The sequence below is a fragment of the Tachypleus tridentatus genome, chromosome 13 (assembly GCF_004210375.1).
Source record: "Tachypleus tridentatus isolate NWPU-2018 chromosome 13, ASM421037v1, whole genome shotgun sequence".
NCBI lineage: Eukaryota > Metazoa > Arthropoda > Merostomata > Xiphosura > Limulidae > Tachypleus > Tachypleus tridentatus.
The window spans coordinates 91,455,316-91,471,199 of NC_134837.1; the positions used below are offsets into that span (position 1 = coordinate 91,455,316).

A 15,884-nucleotide genomic window follows, 5' to 3' on the forward strand; every position below is an offset into this window, starting at 1 on the left:
ATTTACTATAAACGAAAAGATATTAAGTACAATGTTTCGCTCTTATAAACAAAATGTGTTCTTCTTTTCTAGATTAGGTTTCAAAGCAGTTAACACTAAAAGTAGTGATAAATTGGTTTCTAATGTTCGTATTTCGAGACAGATTGGCGTTTTTTCGGTATTGATGGGTGTTTTCGGGCAGATGTTTTCGTTCTGGTTTGGTGAACTGTACAGACTGAAGTGTAAAAGGCAATATTGAATCTTGGCCTTGCTTATCAGTTTAATCAACAAATTAAAGTTATTTTGAAACAGAAGCTCTTCTGAGTTTAGGTCTTGATGGTTGGTATTGTATGAGCTTTACTGCGTCTGTTGTGATGGTGTTATGTCCTTTCTTGTATATCATCACGATGTCGGGTGTTTTGCAGTGTTCATTCATCCCTATTTTATGTGCTGTCTTGTATCATCACGGTATTTTCTTCATTGTTTATTGCCAGGTTGTTATTTTCTGTCAGTTTATTATATTTTTTCAACGATTTTTTCCGAATTGAACGAAATCTGGTTTGCTGAGATTGTACCATAGTCGTTACCGACGTTTATCAACTTACATATCTGATTTCTTTTAAACAATTATCATCTAGATTTTTTTTTCCATGTAAACTACAAGCGTTTGTAATAGAACTACGATAGTTCTGGTATGAATTCTATCTATCATGAACCCAAAGTTTCATTAAAGTAGGCCATACATTTTAAAATTCGAACCCTTTCAGTCAGGATATAGTTAAAACAATCCTGTGTCGTACGAATATTAACAGTGAGAACCCTATGTTATGTGAACACTACCGATGACGGGGTACCTGATTATGTTGTGTGAACCATATTAATGTGAGAGCACTCGAGAGAACCCTGTGTTATAAGCTGGAGAATGTACATGCTGAAACAGTATGGTGTGAAACAGAACGTGCACAGACCCCATCTGTCTGAAATATACTTACTCGCTTCAGACTTGAAGAACCAGGTGAAGTACTGAGCATGAAAATTTCACTCATTTATATGCCCAAGAACTGTTTCTCTTGATTTAATCTTTTGAAGGTGAGGCCACCGAAATGTTGTTACCAGCTTAAGGTGCTAACTGATGAAGCAATGCATTCTAATCTTTGAGTAAGAAAAATATCGTTTATTAGCTATTATCACCACCAGTTTTTTCTTTCTTTTTTTTCACGTTAGAGAACTAGCTCTGATTGAAGCAGATATTAATTATGTATAATGAGGTGTGGTGAGGAATTTCAATAAACGTCTTTGTAACGCATTTCCTGTTATATATTTATTTTAATACCTACATTTGTTGGCGCAGATAGCCTAGTTGCTTTGCGCCATGAAACACCAAACCAACCAACCAACCTACGTTTGTTTGTTATAGTTTTTTATTTTAATGCATGTGACGTATATAGTTGGATGTGTTTGTTTTTTAATTTTGCGCAAAGCTACTAGAGGGAAGACAGCTTGTCACCACCCACCGCCAACTCTTGGGCTACTCTTTTTACCAAAGAATAGTGGGATTAACCCTCACATTATAAAGCCCCCACGGCTGAAAGGGTGATGTTGGATGTGTATTGCGCAAGGTCCGCCTGTTCTCTAATAAATAAATCGTTGGAGATTGTAAAAAGCAAAAATGAACAATATGCGGCTTACGAAAAACTATCGTGTCTTCAAATAGTGTTAAACTTTCGAGAATCTCACGTGATTGGGATATAAAAGCAAGCCATCACAAGGCGCTAGAGAGAGAGAGAGAGTTATTATTATTTTTCAGCTACAGTTAGTGTACTGTAAGCCTCGGAAGCTATAATTGTGATTAACACTTATTAATTGGGAAACTTCAGAATTTAATAAGGAACGTTTATAGATTTCGAACTTTACGAACCGTTCAACTTCAGAGAATTAACTTCGGACGTTAGTATTTCTACGAGGACATTAGATATCTGTCTACCTCTGTGAAAATTAAGCCTGTAAACCGCGTTAGGCCAAACAAAATAGATCTAGCTATCATTCCCGTCAAGTGAAATGTATCTGTGTGTCTTATGTTAATATAAAAGTAATTTACGCTTCGTTCCAAAACCAGATAGAAGCCTGAATATTGTTTGCGAGTTTGTAACATTTTTGTATATAAATAATTATTTATATTAACTATTCGCAATAACCGTCATTATACATTTTATTGTTTTTGTGTTTTTTATATTAAAATGTATTTGGGTTTAGAAAGAAATTTGTATGTATAAATTTTGTTGGCAAATATTATAAATTTGATACGTATTGAAATAATCAGTGATGACGAGAAAACCCACTTGTAGAGAGAAATATATATGTAAAAACCAGCCGTTTTTGATACGTATTATTTAATTAACTTCTAAATTAAAATTTCTGGTTATTTGAAATTATAATATGAAACAGATTTTATTAACTTGGAGGTAAAAACAATTGTTAGTTTGGTGCATGGCAGGAGAGAGCAAGCAGGACTCCAGTGATGTGTGATGAAGGACTGATAATTTTGATGAATATATTGCGATTTATTTGTAAATGTAGATAGCTTAAACACATACATCACACATGTTAAATTTCTGCGCACGGTCGTGGTTAAATATTGTTATTTTCAACTTTGTACGCAGAAACTGTGTGACCGATAAATGTGAAAAAAAAAAGCTGATTAATGAGAAACTCACATTTACATCATTCATTGTATTTTATCGGAACTCAACTTTAATTTTAACGTTCACAACATATTTGTAAAAGCGTATATGTCCGCAGCATATGGTGCGGATAACCCATGAGTTATCGTTGCATAGCTTCTAGTTGTGACACCGGAAGTCGTCTAATTTTAGAAGGGGAAATAATACTTATTTATCAGGGTAATGAATTCTTGAAGAGTGAAGAACTTGCATATATGGAAACGACCTTTCATGAACATTTTGTGAATCTATTTGCATCACTGTCCTTTGCAGTTGGGTCGATTATATGAAACGAAACATTAATAACTTCCACTTTCTGCGAGACCCATTTATACGTCTTACATTGAGTGTGATTTTCTTTGTGATGATTAAGATAAAAAAATTACTTGCTTATACATCACATTCGTTGTTAAGTAAACGCAGAATTTTTGGCGTTGGATAAATTAGTTGGGATTGTCGGATAAAGGCTCCTAACTACGCCTCTGTGTGACCGAAGTGTGGTTTTTGGTATGTAGACTAATGAGACGAAATTTGTCTTTATAAACTTGTTATTGTGAATGTGAATAAACATTTTCTGTACTTTGTACATTTCTGGATGGAAATACCAGGATATTCTGGGTACTTATTTTTATAACAGTTTTTATGGCGTGATTGCATTTTCTAAACTTGCGAAATTGATTATAACAGATGTATATTTATCATAAGACATTTGTATGAGGCTCATTATATTTGTAACACCAAAATTTTAATTCGGCTCTTTAGTATATTTGTAGCACCACAATCTTTATTTAGGTCTTTATTATTTTTGAAGAGGAAGAAGAGTGTATAAAAGTTTCCTAACTATATTATGGTTATCGTATTCATTGCAGACGATGTGTTTCAGTGAAAAGCTCATCAAGCTGGCTAAAGATGCAACAAATAAGCTTCTTGTGATGTAGATTCATGTGTATAGAATATTAACAAAGTAAAACAAGCATTTAAGGTCTACATATTATAATGTGATATCGTTAATTTTATGTTTATTTTAAAATCAAGAAACTAATATTGCATAAAACCTTTATTTATTTTGTCCATGTTAAAGGTTTTGATATTATTACAGTTGCAGAATTATAAATAATTCGCAAGATAAAATGTACCTTCGTCGGATAAGGTTTTCTTCGCATCATAAGAAGTTATGCTTTACATGAAAAAGAACTATATGTTGGGTGAATTTGGTTTGAATTGCTTTAAATGTTTGTTTCATAAATTAGTTTTTATCTTACTGTTGCCACTATTAATGTTATATCACTGTTTTACTTTAAAGAGATTGTTGAAGATATTTTGCAAGTACATATATACTCATCCCATTTTCGTACACTTACACATTTTGTATGTATGTGTGTGCGCGCGCGTGTTCTTATATCTGTTATTAAGTTTTTTCTAGATAACTAATAATTTTCTCTCTAGATATAAGGCAGCAGATCAATGAACAGTTAAAATGTTTGGATATGCGAGTGGAAGTCCAAGCTGCTATTGTTCTGGAAATTCAGGATTTCTTTCGTCGAAGAGCAGAGGTAGAGCTGGAATATTCGCGTTCTCTGGAGAAGCTGTCAAGAAGTTTGACCTTACGACATAAGGCGGAGAAACAAAAGTACATTTTTAAGAGTATATTAGTTATGTATTAGGTCTAATTATTGTACTTGCTCGTGTGGAAACAAATAACAGTAGTGTAAGAAATCTGTCTTATGTATTTTTATGCTGTTTAGGTATATTTATATTGCTTATTATCCAAGTTGTTAAATATAAAGCATAGTACAAAAGGTTCATAATTTAATAGTTCAAGAAATATAAATAAAAAAATTCTATTGTTCATATTTTTTATTATTATCATATTCTCCGTTACAACATTTTATAAACAAATAATATTAATGCAACTTTAATCACAGTGAAAGAAGTCCATTGATGTGTTTTTGATAAAACACAAATGTAAATGCCAATAAGAAATGTATTTTCAGTGGTTTTTATCAATAAATAACTTGTATCATTTGGGAATGAAAAATCACACATTGGAAGTTACATTAAAGTGTTTTTGGACTATTAGTTTTTACAGTTATAATGTTAGACTTAATTCAGCATAATATATTAACTTACACTCTGTAGCATGTAATGTATATTCAGTTTTTATTTGTAATTCTTGTTGACTTTAGACTTAAAAAGGCATTGAATTTTTCTTTGGAATGGTATTAATATTTGTTCAATATCTTTTGCATGTGTCCCACAGACGTGAGCAGTGGCATTTGTTTTCTTCAAATTTGTGTTGGGAACATTTGTTGTCGGCCACCAGAAAGGAGAGTAGAGATAGAGCTATTCTTAGTGAAATATTTGCCAATACTCTGACCAGTCGATTTGGAGAGATTGTAGAAGATGTACATAGAATGTACAAAAGGGTAATTCAGTGAACCATACTTTTTTCTCCCAAAGTATACATCCTGCTTTTTATATAACTGGCCCAGATGGTGATAAGATGATGTGTTAAATCTGTAGATCATCATTCAAATGTTTATATTATACATTTATTTAATTTCTTAATTGAAAAGTATGTATTAGAAAATACCTAAACATTGATGTTTTTGTGTCAGGTGGTATGTTGAATGCAGCATTAGTTCAAATTAGATGCTAGTCTAGTTTTGTACACATTAGGAACTCAAATTATGTATATTGAAAAGCTAGAGTTTAAAAACTTTATATGTTATTTATTTGCTGAACTATCACTTTATTCAGTGAATTGGATACAGTGACCCTGCCCACCTCTTACTATTTTTGGAAACAGTTCCTTATATGCGCTTACTTCTATATATGACATGTGAATAAGCAGTTGAAAGCTCATAATGTCCCCTTAGTAATTTTTTCAGCCATTTTTAAGTATAATGGTGCTCTTTCTTTCTTTTGAGACAAGCATTCAAGCTGGTAAGGTAAGTCTTTAGCCTGTTTAAAATTTCAAATTTTTTTAGATCCAAACACAGCTTAGTTACTAAACATGCTAAATTAAACATCAAGTGTGAAATTTATTAAGACTTAAGAAGCTACAACAAGCAGCAACTGAGTATAAAGGTTATACATAGAAAAAGTAATTTGCTTTACTTCTTTATTTACTGTTTATGTTTGAAGAAAAATAAGCTTAGAACTTTTTGTACATATTAATAATCTCTATACATGTACAATGTATAATAATTGAAATATGGCTGTATTTTATGAACTACTATTCCACTGAAAGACAGCTAAGATAGGTAGGTTATTGTGTAAAGATCAAAGATCAGTTTTACATCATGGGATACAGTAACATTAGTGCACGTGCACCATGTCATTGTAATATCTGTATTGTTAGCCAAGCATGGTTGAAAGGCTGGTATATTAAAAATAATAAACCTATATAAGTGTATAATGCAATGAGATTTAAGCTTATTAGTCTAAACATATAAGTTTTTGTGTTATAATTTGTAGTCATTCTAGAATGAAAAAGGTATCATTTATATTTTTCAAATTTTATACAGTGGCTACAAGATTGGTCAAATTGACTGAACCCATACAAATATTTTTAGGTGAAAATAACGTAAAATATAAAGTGTTTTTCTTAAGAAATGTTTGAAATTGTTTAGACATTATAAGTGTTTTGCTTGTGAAATTTGAAAACTTTCTGATGCACAAAAGTATTTTTAATCTTAGAATGAAAATTACTTTTCATGTTGGATAGACAACATGCAAAAATAAATAATGCATGAGAAAAACATTAACAAACCTTTAGACTTAATTTTTAAAAATCTGATATTTTGCATATGGAAACATTGAAATGTTTACCGATAATGAACATATGCTTACTAATTTAAAAGTAATAGTAAGAAAACTATAACAAGTGCAAAATGGTTATATGGTTGGTGCCAGGGAGTGAGCCTGTGCTGAAAGGGCTAATTAGTTAAGAAATGCATTTGAATCATTAGTTAAAAGGTAATAAGATTTTATAAACACTTACAGTTACGACAGAAAGTGTTCGTACCCCTGCGTATTGAGTAGTTTTTTCTCATAACTTAAAAAGTGTTGCAATTAGGATAATGAAAGTATAGTATATTATAAATATTATACTAACACACATCTACATAAATTTTTATGTAAATTGAACGACAAATAAACTGTTTATAAACAAATAACCAAACATAGGAGGGGCAGAAAGTGTTCGTGTGTCTACTTTAATGGTCAGTTGTGTAGCCTTTCAGGTGAATTATTTGGTGCAATCTCTCCTCTTAGCCCTTGTTTAACAGTACTCAACTGGTATTTCTTTACAGAAGGCCTCCAAATCTTGCAAGTTTTTCGGATGATGCTGATGAACCCTGGTCTTTAACTCATGCCAAACGTTTTCAATTGGGTTGAGATTGGGTTATTGCGATGGCCACTCCAGAACACTTATATGGTTCATTTACAACGAGGATTGCACATATTTCGATGTGTGCTTTGGGTCATTGTCATGCTGGAAGATCCTCATGCATACCTCAATCATGCTCCTAAATGAACAGGCTTTAAATATGGAGTTCTACGAGGACGGCATGCTTTGAACCCAGAAGAGCGTAACATGTTCGTAACTGTAGAGGTGCTTACTTCAACCCCAGTTTCCCTCACCAGTTTCACATGTCATTGTTGATCCTGTAAGCTTAAACTTGGCAATTATGCTTTGAACAGTAGATTTCAGCACATTAAGTTGTGTAGCAATACTGAAAAGAGACACATGAGACTTGTATTTTACAATAATTCGGGTTTTTAAATCACTGGACAGCTGTTTCCTGTTTGCCATGATGACCAAGCAGATAATGATGGAGATGGCGCTAAATTGTCGGAAGTAAATGTTTTGCTGGCTAAATTCCAATAATTGTGAACCCAGTGTCTTCTCCTGGAATGGTATAATGTAGTTTATTCTCCAAACTAAACAAAATTTTTGCAGGAATATCAGTTTTTTCACACATTCTGAAATGTACGAACGCTTTCTGCTCCTCCTATTTTTGGTTATTTGTTTATAAACAGTTTATTTGTCATTTAATTTACATAAAAATGTATGTAGATGTGTGTTAGTATAATATTTATAGTATATCATATGTCTATTAGCCTAATTGTGATAATTTTTCAGTTATGAGCAAAAAACTACTCAGGAAGTAGGGGTACATACACTTTCTTTCGTAACTGTAGCTTCAAACCTGTTTTGTTCATATTTTTCAAAACAAACTTCATTGAATTGTATGTACTGCCACAGTTCATATCAGAAAAGTTTTTCATAGGATTGTTTCTAATTATGTGGTGCAAACATAATAGTTTTAAAGTCATTATGCACAATAAAGAACATTAGTTTGTATATATATCAAACTTAATAGTTGTGTGGAACATTTTTATTTTAGTGCCGAGATATAGGAATGGAAAGTCATGAAGAACTTTTGAAGGTTTTACATGAACTTCATGCTGTAAGTTGCTCCTGAGAAATTTAAGTTTTTTTTTTGTTTTTTTTTAAATGTGTTGCTTTTAAATAGTTACAATTTTTCATTTTCAAATTATTAAATTCCAAACTTTCTGATGTTTTTTGACAACTTTTGTCAAAAGGCTTATGAAATGTTGGTCTGCTAGCTAGTTGTGTATTTTCAGTAATTTTTTTTAAGATTTAAAACGTCAGAATAAGAGTTTGTAGGAAATTTTGCATGACAGGTGTCAAATAAATTGTGATATGTGCTTCAAGACATTTAATTCATCCTCGCTACAAATGTAAATGTAGTTGTATATTTTCATATTAAAAATTCTGTAATTTTTTTTTCTCGTGAATGAATTATATTTTAAAGAATTTAGTTAAACACCTTTTAAAATAGCAATGGTATGTGTTTACCTTAAGTAGGAAATAAAAGTTTTAGTATTGAAATTGGCTGGAACAATAAGATTTCAGTGTTGACCTCAGCTGAAAGAGAAGAAAAGCTCCCATTAATGGCCTAAATGGGAAAATAATATCTTTTAGTGCTGACCTTAGTGGGAAAATAAAATACTTTAGAGAAAAAAGCTTGTAGGTATTCCTTATTCATGAAAGTTTGTGATAAAATGCAATTTTTTAATTCAATAATAATAATATTACATTTTCAAGAAACTAAGGCATTATCTAGAAAGCTTGAATATTTTTCAAAGATTATTTCTAGAAAATAAAATTTCCTGGATAAATAAAATTATTGTAAATATGCATTACCTTCAAGTTTACTTTTAGTAAAGTGTAGTACATATGTTTATTGTTTCAAATTTTAAACTATGTATTGAGTGGCTTCTTATGCAGTTTGTAAGTAGAAAGTAACAGGTTAAAGTTCAGATTAAAAAGTTGTTTTTATTTTGTTGCATTTGGTGTGATAAGTTAGCATTTTTTCTCTTTGCAGAGCATGAAGACATACCATGCTTATCACTCTGATGAACGACAGATGGAAAGTAAACTAAGACTTCTAGAAGCTCAGAAGACTAAACTTGAGCAGTCAGCTCCTGCTGAAAAACTACAACGACTGAAGAAATATCGATTGATTGTGAAGGATCTCCAGAAGGTACAGAACAGTGCTGTCCATAAAATTCATTGAGAAGAGCTAGTAATAAAAAAAAAAAAATCTTTTATTAACTGAGATAACAGAGTAGTAGAGCTCTGATTAATTACATGTTAATTAAGCTGTGATTCACATTTTATGTCGTAGTAAACTATTAATAATTAAATAAAACCTGACCAAGACTAGTAACACAGTTTAACTGTTAACTCTACTGAGATGGGTCTTCCTGTGGTCACAGGCCAAAGGCCACATGACCATGTTTGTAGACTTTCATTCAAATTTTATTGAACTAATATTTTGTAGATATGTGTCAGTAAGTTTTGTATCAAATTGTTGATTATAATTCAGATGCTAGTATTATACATTAGTTAATTTTTTAATATAAAAGTAAATATATAACAAATATTCCTAAATACTAATATTTAAGTGTCTCATGGTATGTTGAATGTAGCATATGTTTGTGATGTCCAAATATAAAGTTTATAGTTTTTTTACAAATTAGAAATTTGTATTACCAATATTGACAACTTAAAATATAAAATAAGAACCTCCTATCTTTTTGCCGAGATATTACTATATTTATTGAATCAAACACAGTTGCCCAATTCACTTTTCTCAATTTTTGGTATTACTTGCTTACATACACCTACTTCTGTCTGTGAATTTACCAAATTAACCAAACCCATACAAAGATACAGTAGTGAAAAAACTGATAAAATATAAGTTATTTTCTAAAAACATTTGATAATTTGTGAAATATGAAAAATTTGTTATGCATAAAGTATTTTTAATCTTAAAAATCAAAATTCTCTTCATGTTGGATAGTCAACATTTAAAAGGAATAATAATTTGTGGAAAAAATTATTAAAGAAATCTGATTTCATATATGAAAGGCTTTCACTGATAGTCTGCAAAATTTTGTGAAGGTATGCCTATTGCACTAAAAGTTACAACATGAAACAATAACAAGTACAAAATGGTTATGAAGTTGAGGTGAGAGAGTTGATAAAACACTGACATGTAGTTGGTGATAATTTAAAAAACAATATTATTAACTAAGTATCAAATACTGTAAATGACAAATGCCATGTTTAATAACTGACATTTTACAGTTATGTGAAATATAAGATGTTTATTTTGTTCATCTATGGAATGTTTGTAGCGACAGTCAAAGTATAATGATGCAAAGTTGAAATCACTGAAAGCCCGAAATGACTACCTTTTGTGTATGGATGCAGCTAATGCAGCAGTTCAGAAATATTATGTTGATGATCTACCAGATCTCCTTGATGTAAGTGTTACGTCAATTGTTTCCAAAAATAAGTTATTGTGATTCTGTGTACATTATGTGGAGTTACTAGGGCTTTTGGAATTTCTTCCCACATACTTATAGTTTTGATATGTATGTATTGTGATCTTTCTTTCAAAGAAGGAGACAGTATTTGAGAGAAATTTGTTTATTTGAGGATAGAATAAATGGTAAATTTTGTAAAACTTATCTTGTAAAGATCTTCTTTTGCATTGAATGATTTAAGAAGTCCATAGAATTTTGCAAGAATTTGTAATGAATAATAACACCCACTTTTGCATTCAGTGGCTTTGCAGAGATTATGTAGTGAATGTCAGCATGACTACATAACACCTATTTATGTATTCTGTGATTGAACAGAGGTTAAATATAATGTATTAAAGGTAGATATGAATATGTAAATTTAAAGATGTGTTATGTTTTATCTAATTGTTTACATTTGGTAAATAAAAGCTGAACAGTTTCACAGAACCATTTGATTCAGGAATTTCTCTGCAACAGCATTTTTAGTAGTAAAGGCAATATTAGCAATAATGTGGTGATTAAAAAATTATACTATTCAGTAACAGCAATGTTACAATGTGTTGATAAAAAGTCACTTTAAGCATCAGGCATTGACTAAAGATGTACATAATCTTTAATATTTAATTCAGGGAATTAAAGTAAAGGTTATAGCATAATTTAAATTTGAATATCAGCAATTTTAATTTTATTAATTAATAAACTTTTATTCAAAGTTTTACACTTTACTAATTAAAGCCAATTATGATTGAAACAAAATAATGAACTTTTGAGAATGTAGCAGAATGTTATGATTTCTATCCAGTTTCAAAAGGCAGTTTCAGTATTTGAAAACTGATCAAACAGTATACTTATGTTTGGTAGAAGTGTGACATAGCATAGTTATCCATATACTCTTGAATAATAATAAGTGTAGCTCTCTGAAATAATTCTGGAATTTTTCTTGTTGTTAAAAATGAAAAAGAAATTATACTTTTGACTTTGGGCAAATGATATTTAGGAATTCTATAGTATAAATGATTATTACTAAAATGTATAAACTTTACACTTTGAATTTTCAAGTGTTTTCAGTTCTGTTAAAACCTGTAGGATAACATTAAAATATTACTTAATATTGCTGAATTCTTCTATTTCAGTGTATGGATTTTGGTTTTACACCTGTCTTGGACGTACATTGAAAGTGTATGTTAGTGCAGAAGAATGTCTACAAAAGTTGAAACAAAATGGTATTGATCGTATGATGAAATGTGTAGATAATTTGGATGCAAGAGTAGATAAACGACGCTTTCTAGAACATAACAACTCGGCCTTTATGGTTCCCAAAAAATTTGAATTTCAAGCCCATAAAGGAGATCAGGTAATTTATTTTCATGTAATGTAATGATATTTATACACTTTATTTCTCGTTTTTTTATTTCTTGCTTATATTGTTATTGTTTCTATAGAAATGAAAATTTTTCTGTGTAAATTACTTGTATAAATGAAGTTTATGACAAAGTTTCATGAGTTTTTATTGCAAACATGTTCCTTGCAGAATATAAATCATTGTAAGTTATGTGAGTACAACTTACAAAATATCAAGTTTTATGTTATTATAGTGAGTCTATTGATTACAAAGTGTGGCTTTTAAGCATAATTCAAAGAATAGTTCAAGAAGTTTTATATTTTGTAGAATTTAAGCATCTCAGATCTCCAGTGATGAGAGGCAAATTGGTTGGAATGTTTTAGGATTTAAAAAACAAAAACTCATTTACAGTTTTTAAAACTTAACAGATTTACCAAACTAACAATTATTTTTCAAAATTTGGTTATGAGATTCCTAAAAGTGTATTCAAAGATGCATGTGACCCAAATATACAAAGCAAGCCTGAGGAACATTGGAAAATGCATTATTATTCTACCAAATAATTTTAGAGGGTCTTTCAAACTTTAATGAGATTTTTTCTGTGTTGTGGGAATTGTATGGAAGTAGTACTGAGATGTTGTAAAGCTTGTATATGTCATCCAGAAGTTTAGAACAAATTGGGTAAGTCTTTTTAATATATATTAACATTCACATAAATATATTCTGCAGGACTCTTCAAACAATAATTAGCAAGCTTTTTAAGAGGTTGGTTGATTATGGGCTTTTTTTTAAAAAAAAACAAAAGACAGGATAATTCTATTTTCTCTTTTTGGAGCGCTAACAAGGATTAAAATATTTCAGGTATATTGTAAATAAACAAGTTTTAAAACCAGATAAGAAAAAAAAAAGTTCCTGACATTTTGGTTTTACACTTTCACCAAGAACTGTAGCTGCTGGTGTGGCTTGGCAATAAGTGAAAATGAATAATATTTTTTTCTTTAGGATAAATAATGTTATTTATTGATATTATTACTATTACAAAATAATTGCAAAGCTGTTTGACAGATTATTTTTATTGAAGGTATCTCAGCTGTTCATAGACAAAGCTATAAAGGAAGAGGTGGAACAGAGGTACAAACAACTCAATAAACGCCTTACTTCGCTGAAGACAGAAAATGAAGAGGTAAGCATGGCCAATGTTTTTGTATGTGGATTACTCTTTAACCCTTTCTTGATGGGTCATCAGTCAAAGGCCACGTCATCAAGTTTATTGACTTGCATTCAAACTTTTGTTGATCTACTATTTTATGAATTTGTTAGTAAGTTTGAAATCAAATTGTAGATGTATATTTCAAACATTAATTTTATATACGAGTTGAGTTCTTAATTTAAATGTAGATATTAAAAAAACAATTTTAAATATAGATTTTAGTGAATCATATGGTATGTTGAATGCAACACTGTTTAAATTAAATGTTTGTGATGTCAAAATAATAAATCTATAATTTTGTATGAATTATGAACTCAAATTACTAAATGTAAAATAAAAACCTCATATCTTTTTATTTTGCTGAGATATGGCTTATGTACTGAACCAAGTGCTATAGTTCAATTCAACTCTTTTTATTTTTTTGAAATGGTCCCTCATATACACTTACTTAAAAATATGACATATGAATAACCAATCAACAACTTAGAATGTCCCCTTAATGGCTTTCTCAACCATTTTAATCTGTGAAAAGGCTACAACATTCTTTCAAACCAAGATATCAAGAAGGTAGGTTATGTCTTTAGTCTGCTCAAAGTTTCATATTTTACAAAATCTAAACACATCTTAGTAATAAAGCTTATATATTATAGTGGAATTTTGTGGTATCAATGGAGTTATTTATGATTTTTTGGTTGTTCAGTTGTACATATTTAAAACAACAAAAAAACGTTTGATAAACGTTGATAAATTTTAAAAGGCTTAGCAACATATGCTCAGCAGCAATTGAGTTCAAAGGTCGTAGCAACAAGAGAACTCTTTGCTTTACTTCTTGATTTATTGATCTATATTTTAAGAAAAATGAGTTACTTAATTTATTCCTAAATAGTAATAATAAATATAATATATATTAATTGAAATAGAAGTGTGTATTACAAAATAGTACTGCACTAAAACAGCCAAGACAAAGACAAGGAAGACTAAAGGTCATTTAGATATTACTGGATAGGTGATCTGAGTGCATGTGCATCACATCTGTGTAAGTTATGTAATGTTAGCTAGGCATGACTGGAAGGTCAGTATAATTAAAAAAAAATAAAAAATATATATGTTCATATATAGTGTTATAAGACTTAAGCTACTTAGACTAAACATGTTATAATATATACTCTTTCTACGATGAAAAAAGCATAATTTATACTTATTTTCCCTTTTTTCTTTTATTATCGATAGTTATAAGGCTGTTTAAGTGACAGATCTCACATAGAGTATAGGAAATAACATAAAGTATAAAGTCTTACTGAAACAAATGTTTGAAATGTAATTAGGAGGTTTTAGAGATTATTCAAATAATACTTGATACTTCTGTAATGAAGAATAGTTTTTAAACCATAACATAAAATCACTTTGTACTCAGACTAGTAATGAAACACTATTTTCACAAACTTATCCTCAGTAAAAATATTTCATTAAAAATTCTGATTTTTTGTCCAAAAAATTAGTCTTTACTAAAAGTCTACCAAATTTTGTGAAGATACACTTGCTGTATCCAAAGTTATAGCACAAATACTAAATGTGCAAATGTGTAGACAAACTCATTTATTTTATACTGAGCCCATCACAAAAGGATTAACAGTAATGGAAATATATACCTTGTGGAAGTTCATTTACATGAATTCCTTTATAAATTCTTTTATGTGGATTGCTTTTAGAAATGTAAAGGTACAATTTGTGGAATTTTTTGTGTAATTTGGGAAATAATTGTAGAAATGTTTGTGGCTGATAGAAAATAAATACTTGTTTTAAAATTAAGGTTAGGAAAAAGGGAGTTCAAACTAGTTTTATAGCTATAATATTGTGTGAAACAACTCTTAAAATTTAACTAAATCTTTGTTATTTTTAATGTAGTATTGAAACTAAACATTAGATAAATACTTGACAATTTTCAGGGTAATTGTATCAAGTGAACAAAAGATGTTATTTCTATTGTACAAATTTAATGATTTAAATTTTTTGTATATTACCAAAACATGGCTTTGTCATGGTGGGGTTTGCTATCAAGTGATTACACAATAATTTTTGTATGATAGACTAAACCTTCACCCTCATTTTTTATATCTATCCTACTATTGCTTTTAGAACACGGATATTTAGGCTAGTTATTTGTAGCTTCTGTTTTTTTATATTTATAACTTTGTGAGCTCAACAGTTGCTTATAATTAAAAGTTGATTAAATAATGACATAGAAATGTGTAATTTGCAAAATGTTTTACTGTTTCTTTGTGTGTGAGACAACAAGTGTTTTATCTTATCAGTTGTAATTTTGAACTTATGATATTCTGTGAAAATTACAAAGAAAAAGTATATTCTTTTTATTAGCATATATTTTATCTTCAGGTATATTGTTATTTTTTCTTTTTGAAATAAGGTGTGGTTAATAATATTGTTGGTAAGAAAGTTGTTCAAAGCATATTTAAATATTGCAAAACAAAAATGGTTAGGTGTGGAAAACCCTGGAGACAGCAGAGAGATCTTTACTGGACATGATCAGCATTAAAGACTATGATTGCTCTCTTTTATTTTCTGAAGAAAGTAACAATAGAAATGGCTTAAGGCAACCTGAAACTCTTGCTCTAAAACTGCGAGCTGACAGGCAAGAAACAGAAGACTTCTATTTAAATGTATGATATTTGTTTATTAATTCTTACAGAACTTACTAACTGAGGTG

At 29.9% G+C, this 15,884-nt stretch overlaps 1 pseudogene across 1 annotated transcript in view; it reads left to right on the forward strand.

Annotated features, from left to right (window-relative positions):
* The window catches only part of LOC143239990 (SLIT-ROBO Rho GTPase-activating protein 1-like), a 124,759-nt pseudogene that overhangs the window by 94,539 nt on the left and 14,336 nt on the right, over nucleotides 1-15,884 (forward strand). The window contains exons 2-9 of the transcript XR_013021493.1: nucleotides 4,146-4,329; nucleotides 4,960-5,125; nucleotides 8,114-8,176; nucleotides 9,119-9,277; nucleotides 10,437-10,565; nucleotides 11,741-11,961; nucleotides 13,031-13,132; nucleotides 15,658-15,837. The product of XR_013021493.1 is annotated as an SLIT-ROBO Rho GTPase-activating protein 1-like (transcript). The remainder of the gene's footprint in view (nucleotides 1-4,145; nucleotides 4,330-4,959; nucleotides 5,126-8,113; nucleotides 8,177-9,118; nucleotides 9,278-10,436; nucleotides 10,566-11,740; nucleotides 11,962-13,030; nucleotides 13,133-15,657; nucleotides 15,838-15,884) is intronic.